This window comes from Numenius arquata, chromosome 5, assembly GCF_964106895.1.
Source record: "Numenius arquata chromosome 5, bNumArq3.hap1.1, whole genome shotgun sequence".
Classification (NCBI taxonomy): domain Eukaryota; kingdom Metazoa; phylum Chordata; class Aves; order Charadriiformes; family Scolopacidae; genus Numenius; species Numenius arquata.
Window position 1 is genome coordinate 38,254,559 of NC_133580.1, and position 19,879 is coordinate 38,274,437.

General features: G+C 40.5%; 1 protein-coding gene across 1 annotated transcript in view; it reads left to right on the top strand.

Moving 5' to 3' along the window:
* The first annotated feature begins 14,136 nt into the window (after positions 1–14,136).
* Positions 14,137–19,879, top strand: part of TRIM2 (tripartite motif containing 2) — a 64,173-nt gene continuing 58,430 nt past the window's right edge. The window contains exon 1 of the mRNA XM_074148289.1: positions 14,137–14,355. The gene's annotated coding sequence lies outside the window, so the exon portion shown is untranslated. The remainder of the gene's footprint in view (positions 14,356–19,879) is intronic.

Consider the following 19,879-nt stretch of genomic DNA (forward strand, 5'->3'; position numbering starts at 1 on the left):
AGTGCTGGTAACAATTTTCCTGCGTCATACAAGCCTTAAGGACAAAGAGGCAGATTCATCCTTGGCATAATTCTACAAGTGGAATCTCAGGAGTTATACCCAGGGTGACTTTTTCTAAAGTGTGCCTTTTCAAAATAGTCCACTAAATCAGCTCATTCTTGCTCTGTCTTTTGTTTCTTTATTTGTGGCTACAGTGAATTAGCATCTTAAATAAATTGCCATGGGAATCAGAGATGCAATAGCTAGCTTGCTTTCTCTTGTGCTGCTACAAACAGTCTTTTCATACCAGTCTTTTCACAATCTCATGTACAGTGTTTGGGCACTTGATCCATATCCATCAAGGGCTTTTGATGCCTATCCTGTTCTGTAAAAAGTCTAACTGTGTAAGGTGCATAAGATATGGTATATGGTTGATTGATAGAAAATTTGTAGCACACATAATATATTCAGATGAAATATCTCTCTTTCTGGAGTGACTTATCACCCTTTTATTGCTTCTCACTCTCATTCTGATACATTATATTTTGTGACATGTGGACTGTAGAAAAGAAAGAAGAATAGATGATTTGATGAAGCAGGGCATTCTCTGCATAGAGGAGAAGGTGAAAAAAAGAGAGCTTTGTAGGAAGAGAGAAGGCTGAAAAGACAGGCCTTGTCATGAAGAAAGTTGTGGGAGTGGATCAATAAGAAAGGAGAAGCTCTGAAAAGGCCTTGAAGCTCAGAACAAGAAAGCATGGCTTTCATGGCAATGTAGGCAATGTGGCTGGGGTATGGAACAAAGGCTGACCTCAGTTGCTGAATTTTCTGTGAAGAACAATATAGGTACATTGGAAATAAGATCCAGGCTCAGTAATCAAAATAATTAGATTAATCAAATACTGTGATCACACAGTGGATCTGGACAGAGATTTACCTTTTCAAAATACTAAAGAAGGGAACTCTGGTAAAATAATGTTATTCATGTGGATAGCACAGGGTTAACTCAGCCGGAAATCTGGATAAAGGTATAGGTATTGTAGGTTATACACTTGTGTGGCAGCTGATGGAGCCGTGCAATTGCACCAGAATCTCAGATATCATTGAAAAACGTGCCTAGTATGTCTCCCTGCGAAGACAAACTTGCAAACGTGACCCCAGCACGTTGTGATGCAGCGATATGTGCCAGAACTCACACGCAGCCTGTCAGCAGAAGCCTGAGAGCTGCCATACGCCTGCCCATCTGAACGAGGTGCTAACTGCAGCATCTGCTTCTGCAGGGGGCTCAGCTCTTTTACCAAAGCAGAGACGAAGGGAAATGACTTGTGCCAAGAGTATACAGTAATGAATGTAGTGTGATGGGGCTGCTTTAATTTGCCCCCGGAAAAGGATCTTAAAATTTGGAGCTGTCAAGACATTTAATACAGTATGCCTAAAACACAGAGTAAAATATGGGACTGGAGAAAAGCAGCAAGCTGAAAAACAGAAAAGCATGCTTATAAATCATTGACATAAAAGTGGTACAGGAATCTGCACAAGCAAACAGTAAAAGCTGGATAGAATATAAGAAGTAGGGTGCCATGGGAGTGTGAGAGAGGAAGAGATGCCGAGAGAATGTGAGAGAGGAAGAGATGCCGAGAGAAGAATTAATCAGAAAGGTCAGAGAAAAAACAGTGAAAGCCAAAAAGATGTTATGGTTTTTAAGGAGGATTTTAATTATTTCTAAAGCAGAAAAGAGCTCGAAGAGGCTGAGGCTGAAGTACAAAGCATTGTATTTATGCAGCGAGTTGTTATAAGAGACTTGATGAGACTCATTTTCGTGGCAGACAGGCCTCACAGCCAAACTGGAGGCATAAGAAAGTAGGACAGAGCTGGGATGAAATGGGATCAGCAGCTGTAAGCGGAGTATTCAATTAACCAAGAACAATTGAATTCAAACAACACAGGAGAGAGGAACTTGGGGAGACAGGTGGGATCATAGATGGCTGAGGCAAGATCAGAAGGAGCTCAAATTTCAGGGAGTATTCACTCCATGGAATACCTCTTCTGTCTCTTTGTTAAGATCACTAAACTGACAGAGAAGTATTTACCTCTGTGCTACATTACCTTTCCTTGAAAGGGGGGCATGGTGTGGTGGTGAAGAGAGGGGAGATTCAATACCTCCACTTGTGACAGCAGTAAGTTGCTCCATCAACTTGGTTGTCTCACAGAACCTTACCCCAAGGTGCCTGTGTTCTGACCGTTCTCTTTTGGAGAGATTGGGACCAAAAGAACACGTGGTTAAGATGGGGGTGAAGGGAAGCAATCATAGGAGGATCAATGAAGGTTGGAGGGTCAGGTCAAGAAGGTCAGAGTAAGACATTTGTGACAGGGAAGTGAGAAACCCCAGTAACAGCAAACAAAGTGTGTTAGTAAGAATAAGAATAAGGATGGAAAGCAGAAAAATCAGAGACTTTGCAAGTGAAACTTCTTTACAGTGAATATGGGCTAATCTTAATTCACAGGTTTTTTGTTAGGTTGTGTGTTTATTTAATTGGCCTAAAAGGAACAATGCATTGGAGATGCCTGTGGGCTTTCTAAAAGTCTTTGTATGAATATGCAGCAAATATGTGCTTTTCCTGAAGTGACTTATTGATATTTTCTTTCCTTCCGCCTTAAGCATTTTACTGCCTAGCAGTAAACTGTCAGGCACTAGCCCTTCCTTGTCAGTCCCTCTTGTTCCCCTGCTTAAGAATGAAACACAATATCTTGAACACCCAGAATGCGAAGAAGCTAATCATTGGCTCGCATTGTGGCTGGCAGGGCAGACCCGCCTCTTTGGCTTGTGCTGACAAGCTGTTTATGTTTGTGCAAGGCCATCCTTTAACTCAGCCGCCTGATGGCCATAATGGGACCAACTGTCTGAACGCTGCAGGGAGCTAAATCTTCTCATCAGTGGCACAGTGAATTTCGGCCTCTGATACTCCTGCGCGGACTCTATGGAACACTAGTAAGTAGTCTTCTGTCTTATTGTGGCTTTTCTTCTAAGACTAAGGGCATGTTTTAGCAAGGCAGGTAGGCGCTGTCATTCAGTGAGGCAGCTATTAAAGTATTTTCCTCTGTCTGAAGTAAAAGAGCAGCTACTTTGTATGCAGTGTCATGACTACAAGGACTACACTATTTCACTCTCAAATGAGACCTTCCTGGGAGGCAAGAAGGAAAAAGTTAAGGGACACAACCCATTTCAACTTGCCAGTTTTTTTTTTTTTATATGACTTTAATTAATCTGCATCTAATTCTCATTTTTGCTGCATTTCCACTATTTGATCATCCAGTCGCGTTTCAAACAGTAGCAGTTTTGCAAGGTCATAAGTAATGTTCAGAAAAGTGTGAAAGGGCTAGAAATGGAATGCTCCCAAAAATGCTTATAGGTGCTGTCATCTTCTAAGATATATGCCTAGCAGTAGAAAAAGCAAAGTCATATTCAGAGATTTCAGTCCTCTTTGCTGGCTGCTATTAGGAAATGTTCACAGCTCCACAGAGCAAAAGACTGCAGGCATGGGATGAGCTTGACTTTTTCTCTTTAATGTGTCCTTTCTAATATTCAGAATTTTAAATAAAATATTCCATATTTGGACAATATTTTTCAATTTTTTACTTTTCAGGCTTTCTCTTTCACCCTTTACACCAGCAAAGAAAATCTTAATGTCCCTGTCAGAACTGGGCACCATGGGGAATCTCAGAACTATTGTCTGCCCCTGAATTTCATTTGGTAGCTGAGGAGCTCACCTATAGATCTCACTTTATAGATGAAGGAAGTAAAGATATGACAGATTAAGTGACTTTGTCATGACCATAGAGCAAAGTAATTGTCAGCACACAATAGTCTGAGGTCGCTATACTATGTTATTTCTTTTTCTTTCATTTACAAAATCTTATCAGACAATGTGAATAGTAATTGCTAGGGATGACTGGGTGCACCTCACAGAGTTCAGCTTGGCTAAGACAAATACCTCATGATTTGGCTGCTTATCGAAACAGCTCTGAGCTCAAAACTGGGTGGGAAGCCTCAAGCAGACTAGGCTATTGCAATATTTTTTAGTTCTTCCTTCTTTTGGCATGGCTGGAAATGTCCCATATGGCACTATGACAGCATTTCAATATTGCCAAGATGGTCCTTTCTCCAGGGTACTTCTTCAGCTCTCTCCTGAACCAGAAGTGCCAGGATCTCCAGAAAATTCATCTCAGGCTTTGAGTTCATGATACCTGAGGGAAAAAAAAGAAGCTGTCACTGTAAATAAGTGTGTTCACTATGTTTCTTTTTAAAATCACAAGAAAAACCTTACTTCCAAGTTTCAATCAGGTCTTTGTTAGCCTTGAGTCATGCCAAAAAAATAAAAGCAAATGTGAGGCAAGGCCTGATGCCGTGTTCTTTTAAGCTTGTCTAACCTGCCCCCCTATGGATGTACCCAACAGGGGTATATGCCCTGGGGGTTGTGTCATTGTTTCTGCCGTGCTGCTTGTGTTTTGGGGCTGTGCACAGCTTCTGCAGACAGCCCTGATGCAGTCTGGAGACCTTTGGCTCAACTCCCTACTCATCTATAATGCTTTTAAGGACTGCATCGTTCAATGAGTCTTGAATTGCAGAGGGCCAGTCAAGCAATTCTATCTGTGGGAAGCAGTGGCTAAGAGGCAGTTAGACAGAAACTTTCAAATAAAAGTAGTCAAATTATGGGCAGGTATTGTACTTAGTACATTTTAACCAGGTGGGTCTTGATGCTTGCTGTTGTTCAGCTCTGAGTCTGAGCCTCCTCTACAACAATAAAGTACATGCATGGTAGTATATGAACTAAAGGTAATTACAGCAATAAGCTGCTTCTGTGCCAGGGTGTGAACACAAGGCAGAGGTTTTCAGTCACTCTCTCTAAGTAGTAGATAGATACTAAGCCTTGATTAGTAAAGATGAAAATGAAATTCTTTGTTGTCTATAGATATGAAAGCAGGATCTCGGTACTTAAGTAACAATGAAAGCCATAAGACACACATCGGGCATAAATGCACACCTAGGAATTTTTTTCTGTGCTCTCTCAGTACATAATTAAGAATAATCAATATGCTTACCACATTGTCTCTCCCTTGACTAAAGAAAGAACTCCCTTGTGCATCACGAGTTCAACACAACATGGCTTGTTCTGAGGGGCAGACTGTCCCTGTTTGATTTGCATCAGGATAGACAGGCGGAAGATTAAAATTGATTTGACTTCCTCCCAGAGAGATAATTTTCAAGATGTATTCACAGGGCTTGCTAAAACAGGGTGCTGAATCAACATCCTTCATAAAAAACCTGACTACTCTGAATCACATAGACTATAATTGTACTTTCTGATTCTGAGATGGTAGGCAGTTTGTGAAAACAAAATGATTTACTAATACTCATTAACTGAGCTTTCAGATAGGCTGGGAAGCAGATAAGCATATCATCCTCAATCTACAAAAGAGGGAAATGAAATCTGCAAGAAAGCTGGAAATAGAACTAAGAACTGCTTTCCAGGGCAGTGTTTTTACTGCCATTCTTTTTCCTCCACTGGCTGTGTAGGTGCACTGTATGTTGACTGTGGGATCCTCTGCCAACATTTTCCTGTGGCTGAGTCTTTAGTCTGCAGGCACATTTGCAATATAGCTATTGTTTGGTTATTCAGCAGTTAACAGAAGGTACTCATTTGGGGTTGACTGAAACCCTGACCTCTTGCCATGACCTTTTACCAGTACTTCCCAAATGTACTTACGGTTACCAGATTACAAAGCCTGTAATGTTGAATCTGATCTAATAGGTTTCTCCTTCTTTGCCCTTGAGAATGTCAGACCAGGTCCCAAAACTGATCAATCTCTCGGGAAAGAACACCTCTCTAGATTAACAAGAGTTTTGAGTTACCAGAGCTGTAATTCATTACATTCTGAGTATTTGAATTCTTAGTGAAAGCAGGAGGCTTTGAGGGTGCTTTTCATCTTAGGGATTTGGCTTATTAGCAGGTGTTCTGCTGATGTGTCCTATATGCTTGACAGACATCAATTAAGATTATGGTAAGAGAGGGCCTGTGAATAAAATACCACGTGTCCTCCTCCCATCAGCTATCTTGAGTCTGACCAGAAAACTAAACTGCCAGGTAAGAGGGAAAATATCTGAGGGCCTGAAAGAAGCAGTGACAGCCTTCTGTCAGTTTTAGGTAGACTTCCTTATAAAATCACTCACGATTAGTACTCAGGTCTCTGTAGGGATAGATGCTGAGAGCTGCAAACAACTCCGCCTCAGGCTCCTTGGATAAGCTGTCCTATATCTTAAATCTGAACCCTTTGACTAATATCCTCCGTGCTGTATACCCTAAACTTTCACCTATACCTGTGAGAGCTTGTAAAATCTTTCATCGTGGTGTTGGGTTTTTTTTCAGGTCCATTTTCCTAGGTAGTAGATCCTTTTCTAGGTAAGGGATGTTGTTACCAATAAAGTGAAATATACTGGGTGGTTCTAAAAAATGCAGAATGCTAAACATGCAGCCTTTTCTATTAAAAAAGAAAAAGCAGCAGGGTTGTAGTACTCAGATCTCACTCATACATTAAGAGCAGAGGGTCTCCTTCTACTGTGTGCATTTTATTTTGGTGGCGTTACTCAGAGAAAGAACTGCATTTAGGAAAGAAAATGATTGCAAGGCAGGTTATATGTGCAAAATTCACCCTGGGAGAATAGAGGAAGTTTCTCAAGCAGGAATTTGCCACAGGGCCAGTTCTGTAGAGTGGCCTGCCTGAAATACAATAGAAAACACAGTTCAAGACAGAAAGAAAAAAAACACTCCTACCTTCCTTGCCTGTGGCAGAGTGAATTGCAGCGGCTAAGTGGTCTTCAGGTTTGTGCTGCCTTAAATCTGTATTTGCCAGAGTCCACTGGATTCTTTGACTTCTCTCCCTTCTGTCCCATATGCCCAGCCTCCCAGCTGGCCAGCAATGCTGAAAGAAACAAGCATCAGGGGCATATAGATACTTTCTGGCTGTGCTCTCTTCCTACCCTGGGAAGATGTTCCCTTGGACTCCATAGGCAAGCCCTAAGCTTTCTTCTTACTAGAATCATTGGCTTACAGAACAAACTCTCTGCATTGCTGCATTGCTCTGATAGACTGTAAAAGGCACAGTCTTGCAAAATACCTTCTTTTAGGGCATATACAGGACTGGTATAAAATTAACTGCGGCCTCCAGATGGCCCACCCAGATTCCTCTCTCTAACTCACCTCTCTCAGGCCCAGAAAGCAAGTCATATCCCAGTATGTGCTCAAGTAGGCAGGAAATACTACACATGCCACTGCTCCTTCATCCACAAAGGAGCTTTTAAATATTTCAGTTTCCTTCCATTTTGTCCGTGTAGTCAGGCCAAAGGTCTAAAAAGGCAGCAATTTAAGCTCATAGCATAAAATGTGCCTAATTGAGTGGGCAGCTTGCTGTGTTCTGTCCTGGTTCCTGCTGTCTAAAAAAATTAACTTGGCTGTTGTCGGCCTTTCCCTCTTATCACTGCTGGTTCACAGCACCTGAAACTGAGAAGCATAGTACCTGTTAAGATTCAAGGGTTGCACTGCTGTTTCCCTTATGAAACCAAATCATACTGGGGCTCGCTTTCTTCCTGACCTCTTTCTCTTTACACAGCATCTTCAGTTGACGCTTTACCTAATGCTCCCAAAAGTATAGTATAACCCCCCTAATGTACTTTAACTGTCAGATATTAATGTTTGTTATAGTAATATCCTGACATGGAATTCTGCAGGTCTTACTCTGACAAACTCCAGCTAACAGCAACAGGGGACAGGTTACTTAAGTGCTGAAATGGGACTGAGAATTACAATCTTTTCTCATATGTGTGGTTTAATTTCTGCTTCTAATTGGGATGCTTAACTGCAGAGTGGTACTTTTGTCTTTCTTTTCAATTATTTTTTGAATGTGTAAGAGCAAGCTGATAGGTATTTGCTGAGGTTGATATTAACTCTGGCACTGCAGTGGCTGAACTTTTAGCATATTACAGTTTTCAGACATTGTCTTCATAAGACCATCTAAAGAAATCTGCCTCCTTCTCTCCTTTTCCCCCATCATTTTCTCCTGATACCACTCTCCTCTATCACTTTGAAATCTATGCTTGACTCTTACATACACTTTGGGACCCAGAGCTACATCAAAACATTTCCTTGGTTCACAGTGTTAACGCTGTCACACTCCAATACACAGATGGGAAGATGTGAGCCAGGGCTTTTAGTGTCTCCTAGCCTGAGGCACCTCATCCTTAGACCCAGTCTCCAGCTCATGCCAGTGTGGAGTATCTAGCTCCTCCCTATGGTCCATGACCCCCTGCTTCAACTGCATAGTTCATAGCCTCTTCATCTTTCTGCCACAACTCCTCTCCTCCCATCCTAGAGCTACCTTTTTGTGCAGGCCTCCCAGATCCCATCCTCCTGAATCTCTCTGCTCCATACCATTTAAGTTGCTTGTTCTCCCTGCCTCACAGTCCTTAAAAGCTTCCCCAGAGCCCTTCAGTCTTTGCCACATGCTCTTCCTACTCTCAGTCTTCCTCACTACAACGCAGGGCTTGCAGTCTGAGAAACAGGGGGCTGTTTCTTTTCCCCTAGAGTCTCAGGTTCTTCAGCGCAAAGGTCTCGACATGCCTTTTTTTCCCCTCTTTCTCGTTGTACTTGAAGGAAGGAAAGTAGGATAGGTCCAGGGTAAACCAGACACATACTAGTTCTTTGTATGCTGTAAGAGTGGATAGCTCCAGGCAAGGTCAGAGAAAAACTAAGCCAAGAAATATATAAGCATGGTATACTTTTTTGAAAATGTAGCTTTTTCTATTTCTCTTCACAAACAAAGTGTCCAGTATTCAACACTTATCTTGTGAACCAACTTCAGGCCTAGAGCTGCTTTTGAACTGTTTGCTGTGATTCTTCATGTGCTCTTTTCTTTGTATTACTGGTCACATGGTAACACTTCTGATTCTTGGATGAACTATGTTTTCAAACAAAAAGAGGGATTTGGACACATTATTTTTGGTTCAGAACTTTTCATGAGTGCAGCCATATGAAAAGGTATTACATCAGTGTTTCCTGGATACTTGCTTTTGAAAGAAAGCTTACTTATGTGAATCATAGAATCATAGAATGGTTAGAGTTGGAAGGAACATTAAAGATCATTGAGTTCCAACCCCCTGCCATGGGCAGAGGCACCTCCACTAGAGCAGGTTGCTCAAAGCCCCATCCAGCCTGGCCAAAGTTTGTGAAAAACAGTAATACCGAGATATCACGATTTTGTAGGAGGCAGGGCTGGTGGTTAATTTCTGAGAGTAGCAAACTATGATTCAGGGCAGTACAGAGCAGAAGCGTGAGCCTGGCACAAACTGAGTGTATGCCGGTGTTTAAGGGTCATGGTTGCCACAGGAGTGCGACTTAGAGCTTGAAGTAAGATTGCAGTCAGGAGGAGTGTGGGCTTTGGCTTACCTGCTGTTTCACAGTATATTTTCATAAGCAGCTTGAGTATTTGGCTCGCAGTCTTCTTTCTTTCCCTGCTCTGGTCCATAATGCCCCACATCTGTGTCAACTGCAGCACTCAGCGGACCCCTGTGAGCTAATTCATCTCACTCACCTTGCAGAAAATTGATGCGTTTTGTCATGGGTCAATTTTCTGTCAGGTGATGAACTGTATCTGTTCACTGGGAGTCCAACAAGCGCCTCAGTGCATGGCAAGAAGTGGGAGTGTACAACCAGAGGGGGAAAGTTGAAAACAATCTAATGTTTGTCTTTTGAAATTGCATCCTTCCAATATTTGACCTTCCCTGCTGAAAACCACTGGGACATATACATTGCATGCTGTTTGCTGGGTTGGTACTTAAAGAATACAAAGTATCCAGCCATTAACTCCTGTACTGTGGGCTTCAGGGTGGGAAAAAGGGGACCAACATTTCAGGTCTCTTAGAAGCGAAAAGGCTGCATGTCTCTCTGTCATTAAAGTGCTCAGAATGAGGTCACTTGCCCCAGGCAAGCCCAGATCCCTGCAGTCACAGATATTAGTGGGAGTTGATGGGAAAAAGTGGCTTAGTGCTATGCTTATTCTTCCATTTTTTTTTTTTCTGGGGACAGCCAGGGGCTACTGCAGGCTGTATTGAAAACAGCAGCAGCCATGGGGCTTCTCCAACGATGCCATCAAGGTTGTAATGCATTATGGTTTTGTATGAGCTGTGTATTTTCTTTCTGTGGAAAAGCAGTGATACATTATAAAGCAAAATGCCAAAAGTACTGAAACAGCCCAATCCTCATCTAACAGGAGCAGGCTGCAAAGGATTATGACATTGTATTATGTCTTCGGAAGATCAGCTGACAATAATGTGCCTTTCTGGAGGGGGACAGGCTTTTGCCCAATTCAAGTCACTAGGCACCAAACTGAAGTACTAAAATGAAATACATAGTAAGTGAGGCCAGACCAACTGAATACAAGCTTAGCATCTGAACCCAGATCCAAAATATTCCATGTGCTGGCTTTAAAATGCTGGTAGTAAAATGATTTATAATATCACAGCTAATTCATCTTTTAAAAACGGGTTATTGTCAGTGCCAACATCTACATTAATTTATTTCATTAACAGTAAGTGAACCAAAGCTTTGCCTTGAACTCCTCCAAGGGTAGATTTGTCTCAGTTTGTCAAAGTTGTGGTTTTTCAGTCCGTACAAAGCCTTCCAGCTTGTTTGCAACAGAAGATTAATCTAGGATTTAAACTATGACCAACTAGAAATCTGCATAAACATATTAAAAATCCTACACCAAGTAGTCTACTGCTAAAATGAAAGGTGAACACATAGCTGTGGTGCATCCCCGGCTTGTTAATCTGCCATCCCGAGCTTCTATCATTCAGATTCAAATTAAATGGGAAGGTGCATCCTCCATCAAACCCAGACTTTTTACCTGTCACTTTCTCAGTATTTAAACTGCAAAAAATCAGGATGGAAAACAGGTTGCTTTCATCTATACCTTTGCAATTCAGCACTCCCAATACAACCACACTAGACTAGATAGGAGCAGAATCCAGGTCAAGAGAGATACGTATTCTGCCACCTACTGTGCATCACAACCTGTATGTCACTGGCTAAGGAGGGGCACTTTTTCCTTGCTTTAATAAACATGCAATGAGATTTGAAAAAAACTTTCAAGAATCTACATACAAAGCTACATATAACCAGTATAGTAAATACCTAAGCTGCATCCTTCTCTGCTCTTGTCCTACTGACATCACTAACAGTTATCTTGGTGAAAAATCAGGGTTGTTTTCTACTTACGTGGACAATAACAGGGTTGTTTTGTAGCTGGCATTTGAAAACATCCTAAATGGAAGCTGCCATTTTTCTGAGAAGGCAAATTGCTCCTAGCAGGTTGTTTTCCCTATCTGATCTGTTCTTTGTTTCAGTCTTTCCTATATGAAGTTTTCTGCAGTAAATTTTCTCTCACCATCAAACTAATGAATATCTTCCACCTCTGTTTCTCCAGAAAACTAACATCCCTGTGCTAGATAGAAAAATGGTGCTTGACTGCCTCAAAGTTCATGGAGACAGAGTGTGAGAGACTGCTTCAGTAATATCCAGGCAACAGTGAGGGGACACACGGCTAGCTTGCCTGGAGGCAGGAGCTATCTATGGACAGTGGGATGCTGGTGCACCCCACATGGATGATACAAAAGAGGAAATGAAGAATAGAGAAGAAGGGAGAAAAAGATGGTGGATAACAATGATCCCTGGAGCTTGGAAAATGAAAGGTCATTTAAAAAGTCTTCTTGGATTTTCTTGAAGTTTTCTTACAGAGTTGTTATTTGTGAAAGCAGCCTTTGACATAAATCGACCAAATTTTTTGAGAGAACAGATATATTGAAGAGTACCTAAGAGATCAGTGTGAATTAATGCATTAATGTAAATTAAATTCAGTTGGCATGAGCATCGCAAACTGAAAGTGGTTATTTCTACCTACTAAAGTTTCCACTTTAATGCCATGTTTCAGCAAAAAAAAAGAGAGTTCTTATTCTGAAGATAAGTCAGAATATTCAAGGGCAAGATTCAACTTGCCCTGTACTGTGATAGTACAGTGGGAAAGAGATCCTACATGTCCAGAAAAACATGCAAGGGCTACTCTGCTGTACCCTATGAAGTAATTTCTAGTCCCAAACCTGGAAGTCTGCTCTACCAGGATCATGTCCTTTGATTTCATGGAAAGTATCAGTCCTGATAAAAACAAGATGTGGTGAGTTCACCTCACTTGTGTACTAAGTGGGAGAAGAATAACTCAACTGTTAATAAATCTTGTTTATTCCTGTTTCAAAAATTAATATTATTTGCTTCAGCTGACGTCTGTGCATTTCAAGTGTTTCACTGCTTACTACCTTGATGGGAGGACAGAACAGAAGAGAGGAAAAACACTAGAATGCAGACCAAAGATGCACAACTGTGGTAGCAGCTGAGCAGTAGGGCACATGAAATCTGTTCTCATGTACACCTCTTGTTTGTGTAGGGTGCTCTGGTGCCTAATAATAAAACTGAGCTCATGTGTAGCCTTTTACATTGTATCACTGGATTGTATTTCACTCATCTGGAGGGCTGCCTGTTTTCGTAAAAGCTGCAGGAATATAATACCTTTGAGATCTCTAGCATTCTACCTGATGTGACTGAAATTATTCAATGGGTTATAGAAGTATTGGAAGGAATTGTGACAGCACAGGCAAAAATACACACAAAATTCATTCATCATTTTCTCTTTTGCTTCTACTGCTTAGAGAGTCTTGATTTTTTTATTTTTTTTTTTAAATAATTCAACTGCTTTTGACATTAACAGTCCCATCATGTCAATCCTGGATGCAGGGATCCAGGTGCAAGACGAGTAGACAATAAGCACAATCCTAATTGTACAAAGATGAAAAACTGAGCAAGTGACAAGGCTCAGGACTTTTAGGCAGAGTGTTTACAATGGTGTTTTTATTTTGTTAATGACTCACTGTGCCGATTCACCCATGCTTTAGTGAAAGCTGCCTCGTTTAGAGATTCTCACTGTTCAAATAGACTAAGATTTTTCCCAGTAGAAAAGCTTGCGCAAGTCCCATGGCAAAACTAAAGACTAAATAAAACTAGACATTTTAAAGTAAAAGAACATGTAGATAACTTTAGTTTTAAGCAATGGCAAAACTTTTTTTATCCACCATAAAGTTGGTTTCCTAAATTTTTATTGAGAAAACAATGTTCTTCAGTACTGACTCAAAAACCTTGAGGTATCCAAAAATATAGGTGATCCCTCAAGCCTCTGGTACCTGAATGTAATCACGGCAGTATATCTTTAAATAGCTGAAAACAGGGATTGAAATTGACTTAGGAGATTCAAGTCATGGACTTTCACGGGATGCTTTTCAAACTTTTGCTTGTGATATGTTCACTCTTGTAAGTAATGGATCGAATCACCCCAGAGGTTCTCTATCAAGCAACCGCCCGCTGACTCTGAGAATTGCTGCCTTAGAGGAAAAAAACCCACCAAACCAAAACTATTCCCCCCCCAACACAATAGATTTGCTTCCCACCTGGAAGCATTTAAAGAATGTAAATGGTCAGCATTCACTTCCCTGTTTATAAAAACCAGGTTGTTCTAAATGACTTGCTAAACTGTTGAACTATTTCAAGTAATGCACTGGATTTTGCTGTGTGTGCTGGGAGGGAGGGCTGCAGGGCTGGGTTGTTTCCACAGCGGGGGGGGGGGACTGGGCTGCCACTTTCCTGAGTGCTGTGTGGTGCTGGGGGCTGCCTGGGGGAGCAGTCAGTCATCTGCAGGCGGGAGACCATCCCAGCATGGGGCTGGCTGTTTATTTTCAAAGCCTTTGTACCTCAGGTTACTTGTAAGGCTGATGCTTGGGGAGTTCTGCTAAAACCGGACTGTATATATTCCCTGGTTTGCCTGTAATTTGCAGTTTATGAAAACCAGATGGATGACTCCATGCTTTGCAAGTTAGTGTAGGGATGGGAGCTTCTGCATAAGAGCAGCTTTTACAGAAAACACTGAGTTAAGAAGATTCAGGCTCAAGCTAGATTGCTTCTTCCCTCCCCCCCTCTTTGTCTATTTTTACTGCATCATTGGTATGTGTCCAAGGAAAGTCGGCCATATCATTCGGAAATACAAGGGGATAAACTTTTGACTGTCGGATCTCTTCAGGCTGAGAGGCTCCAGAGTAAATGCACGGGGAGAGAGAATTAAAAGCAGAGATTTCTTTAGGTGAACTTTTTTGGCTGTCTGCTCTGCCAACAACAGCAGTGTAAAATAACGAAGAAACTGCAGCAGTCCTTTCCCACTGTCTTTCTAAATAATGTAAGTTACCCTTTCACACTCGTCTCTAACTGTCCGTGTGCTTTTTCTGCTTTCGAGTGTTTTGTGAGAGCAGTGGTTTTACAGCGAGGGAGCTCTTTGCCAGGACTCTGCTGTGTGAAGGAGTGAATCGCTTTGTCTTTCTTTTTCTTCTTGAAGTCAGGGTGGCAGCGGGGAAGCCCAGCAGTTTGACACCCCCTTGCTTTGACAGTTGCGCTAGCTCGACTTTAGATGCCTGTCGAAACCTTTAAACCTTTTCAGCGTTTGTGCAGAAATTCGTTTGTAGTTGGTAAAAGACAATAGCAAATGTTTTGATTGAACTGTGTGTGTCAAGCTTGCTGTAGGAGCAGGCGTTTCAAAGGGGATTGTGTGATGCTGTGTAAACAGGACAGGATGTGACAAGGGAAAACAAATGTTTCCTGCTCTTTAATATTTAAAGGAAATAATTGAAACAGAGCCAAGGAGTTTGCCTAGGAAAGAAATAGTGATGTTTACTCAAAGCAAAATGACGACTCTGTAAATCTGAGAGGACAATGCCAAGGTCTAATTAGGAGAGTTTTACTTTTCACAGGTGTTCAGGTTTTTGAAGTTGGCAGTTGGCATTAGTGTTGCTGTATTCTGCTGTGCTTTTGTGAAGAGTAACTTGAGTCATTACCTGGTGTGTGGCTCTCTGTAGGTTATTTATGTTTGTTGATTTCCCCCCTTTTTGTTTATTTTACTATCTCAAAATGCAGTCTAGACAGACCATCAGGCAGATGGATAGGTTTAAGTGAAAACAAAGGATTACAATGATAATGCTCCAGGTAATATACGAAGAATAAAATGAAAATCACCCTGAAGTCAAACATGCATTTGGCCCAAACAATTACAGAAATGTTCATTTATATGGGGACAAATAAGAAAACTGTGGTGAAAGTACAATGATTAAATAAATATTTCTTAGATAAGGATGCGGCATAAGAAAAGTTGCTTTCTCTTCCAGCTTTGGATTTTTTGTCTTTGAGGGCAATGGATTTATTACCTGGACAACAGTTCCGTGGCCAACTATTGTGATTTCTGAATCATCAGAAGTTTTTTCTTAAAATTCCACATTGCTGCTTGTGTGAGAACTGAACTTAAATTGACTAGCAATACTAATGAGAGCTTGTAGACAATGTGATTATTTGGAATAAACTTGGGAATACAAAGTGTAGGGCTTGAAAAGCATATTAAAAGGTTTGGTTTGTTAAAATCTGTATCAATGTGTTTATTTTAAAGCTAGTCCCATAATATTCTGGAAGATGGACTCATGATATCTAAAGCTTGGAGTGGTTATTGAGGGAAGGTACCAGGAACCCACTGTACCTGGTCTTGGGACTGCATTGTCCTGTTAGAAAACAAAGCCTGTAGAAAGAGGAAGTTAATCCCTGTTTCCAGAGAGCTTTTTTGGGGGGGCAATCAGTCTGTTGTCTGCTGACAAAATGAAATAAAGCTTCTGTGCTTTGGCCCTCATCTAAAACGGCTTATCATAAAGCAAAGATTTCCTCAAACTTCTCAGCAAAGCATTTGACAAACCTGAGTTGTGAAGAAACTCCCTGGTCTGATTTGGACCTGCAGTGCCCACACTTTGACTATAAAGAACAGCTTGGTATTTTCTGCATCGAGGGCTCATTTCAGTCCTTGAGATTCATCCTTTTTCATGAGAAATGGCTTTGATACACCTCTGTGTATCAAAGCACACCATGGCTTTCCTCAGGCAGAAGGCTAAACCACTTCTTTGCTTCTTCAAGGAACACAGCTAATACATGCTGCTTAAGGGCCAGAATGCAACATGCAGTGGATTTTATGACAGAACCAATTCTAGATTTGATTATAGGGTTTCTGGGAAGAGGGAAAAATTAAAATAATGGAAACATTTATTTCAGCCAACTGGGAAAAATCTTATGGTTTCTTTGTGTAATGCGTAAAGAGAGACAGAAATGTATCATGCCAGATACAGAATAAAATTTAGAAGTGTATATATGCTTAATGACTTTTTTTTGAGTCTTGAATGTTCATCTTTTTCATGGAAGTTATTTTCCATGTTCTAACTAGAATATATGAGTTCAGTGAAATCTTGGGTTTGAGGCTGGGTTTGAGGCTAGGTTGGAGACAAACAGTGTTCATGGCCTTGACAGCACATGAGTGCTGTCTGAATTCTGCTATGTCCAGCAGCATGCAGTGTCTGGAAAATTAGACCTTACCTGAACAAAGATGACAATTCTGCTGGGGGATTTCCCCAGCCCATGATAGTATTCTTTCTCTGGGAATCCCAGTTTTAGCTTGAAGGTCAGGTTGGTTACTGCAAAATCCCAGATAATTGGTGCTTGAAGCCACCATGAAAACATGCTGGGCCTGTCTTTGCCTGATAATGGAATTTCATTAATTCATAACAAAACTAAGATTTGGACAGCTTATATAAACACAGAGATGTTCCTGATTACTTTGAGGAAAACTGGGGAATTAAATGAACTGAAAAGGTTTTGGGTGTCCTAATGTGGAGAACAAAGTGTTGTGCATTACTATAGGGAAGCTGAAATTTAATCATCTGCATAAAGTATTAAACATACAGTTTTGCATAAACATGTAATATTGTGTCTAGACACATGAACTATTTATACAAAAACAAAGGCACAGTGTATGGTAGGTTAGGATAAATCCTTGAGCCAAATGTGAAAGAATTGGATTTGGTCGGTTGACAAGTATATTTTCTCATCAAAATTAAATGTGTCTGAGGATACAAGTGTAGCTAGTTTGAACTATTTGTTTATACACAGCAGCAAACATACGTATTATTCCAAATAGTAAAGTCAGTTTATAAAGAATGATGCTTAATACAGTTGCATTATAGAAGGAAATAGCTCTTCAGATGTAAATAGTTGTTTTAAGGACTGCAATATTCTGTATTATAAAGAGCCATTAATTCCAAAGAATCTGCCTGGACACCATCCTGTGCAATGTGCTCTAGGTGAACCTGCTCTGGCAGGGGAGTTGGACTAGATGATCTCTAGAGGTCCCTTCCAACTCCTATCATTCTGTGATTCTGTGAAAACTCCAACATGGTGTTTTTACACCTTTTTTTTTTAATTTTTCAAGCCCTAAAAATTTTCTCCTGGAATTTTGCCCATCCGTATTTTGCAGGGTAACATATGTGAACTTGCTTTTTTTAGTCAACTTTCAGGGACTGCATTGAAGAAGTCCTATGACTGTCAGATTGAAACCCACTATTGCAGGTCCTATACTTGGCTGACACCTTCAACCAAAATTAGATATGCTATTTCCAGAGACTGCAGGTTGTGGTTATGTTATTGCTGATGTTTGTGGGTTAAAAAAAAAAAAAAGATGGGGGGGCTAACCATGTGAAACTCATGACATGAGCTGTTAAAAAAAACAAGACTCTGAAACAAAATTAATATTTATTGAAAGGAATAAATGTTGGAATTGAAATAATCGTTGTTTGGTGGTTTCTAAAATACTGAAGGGGAAAGAGCAGGGCTTAGCATTCATATGAATAGACTTCATCTCTCTCTACCTCCTTTTTTGATAGGTTACTTTTTAAGACACACGTGCTGCCCCTGTTAGAATTGGGCCTACTCCTGTATTTGTTATGTGACATGAACAGATTGGAGGCAGTCCCTTGGTGTGCTGTGAGGTTTATGTTGACATGTGCTTGTAATGGAAAGAGCTGCTTGGTTGCAAACACTTAGCAAATGCAATTTGGAAGAATTCTTGTTTTGTGAGAAATTGTGCAAGATTTCTTTATCTTCCTCTTTATTTTTGATCAGCTGGAATAAAGTCCACCTCCCACTGAATAAAATTCAGGTTGACCTCTGGAGAGATGAAAATGGCATTTCATGTCAAACTTTCAAATTGTTTTATTTCTATAAAGACCAGTTTTTATTCCTGTGATTTAAATAACTAAATATTTATTGTACAAATTGTAATATTAAAGAAATTTGTCTTTGTTTTTTTACCATAGACTCTGTAGACATTTTCTGTCACAGAATCTGTAGACCTGTCTTGGCATTGCATGTCATACCTTCTAATAATTGGGGTGTTAGCTATATTTGAATTGGGCATTGCTTATTTTAAAAGGTGAATTGAGCTGGAAGTCAGTAATTTAGTTTGATCACAGGATTAGCAGTTTGTAACTGGAATAGCACGAAGTGAAATAAATGATGTAACACATCACTGTAATGTACTGTGTGGGGACAGCCAAGGATCTAGTCAGCTGAGAAGTCTGCTGGCAACCAGGCAGCCTTTCCGCTTCCCAGCTGGATTTCAGGGCAATAACTCAAAAGCAAATCCCATTCAAAAGGAAGAATTGAAATAGCAATTGGAATATAGTTGTTGAGGTGTCGAGCAGATAGTGTGGCAGGTAGATGTTGGCTGGCTCCATCCATCTTGCTACCGGTTAGTTGCAGTAGGGTTAAAAGAGGCACAGCTAAATTAAGAAGGAGACTAATCATAGACACATGAAAAATGTTAGCAGCATGTATTTTGGCACTTCTTACATTACATGGTGATCTTGTTAACACAAGCATCAAAATATATCCTGTATGGCTGGACTGCTACGATAATTTACAAAGAAACTGCTGCCGGAAGGACTATGACGATTTACTGTTAGATATTAAATCTAGGCTATAATACCTTTAAGAATATGCCCTGCCACTAGGAGAAGACAAATGACTTTAAAATGCACTGTAATCATATATTCCCTAGATGTTCCCCTGGAAGAACTCTGGACAACTCTGCTTTTTATGGTCAGCACTTTTGCTCATGTGTAAAACATTATTCATTCTTTCTCACTCTAAAACCTTCTGATATCTTGGATGCATTTTAGGAGCAATTAATTAGGTGGATGGTGATCTTCAGTCCTCATGCCAGGGTGGACGCCCTCTGTGAAAGAGACATAAAGATTGGAGTACATGCAGTTACTTTTGATCAGGTTTTAAATGCATGAAATGAATGTTCAGCAATCTGCCTGCTCCTAATCCAGTATGGATTTATTTGCTTTAGTGTTATTAGTCTGTCTAAACATGTGTATGATCAATTTATTTCTGGGTGACTTTCTGTTCTTTTGTCATGTAAAGCTATTTGTTCTATGCTACCATGAACTTCTGTCCTTGATTATTTTTTTCTTTCAATTCTGGAAATATAGACTCACAATCCCCTTTTTTTCTGTTGGTTTTTGTGGGTGTTGAATGCTAGGTTTGAGGATATCTCTTCATTGAACTTGTAATTTGGAAAATTATCAAGTGCGGAGTGATGACTTAAAGAAAAAGTTGAAAGTTTTAGTCCCTGCAAAGATTTATACTGTGCCTGCCTCCTCCTCTGTAAAATTGTAGTAAAACTTGGTTATTTGTGAGCTCGAAGTTGTGTGCTGTCTACCAGTGTGTTTTCTGAAGCACTCAGGAGTTGATTTAGCAAAGAAAAAGTAGTAGCCAAATTATTCTGAGCTACATAACTCTGACTAGTATGAAAATATAAATGTGCAAAGATGCTTCTG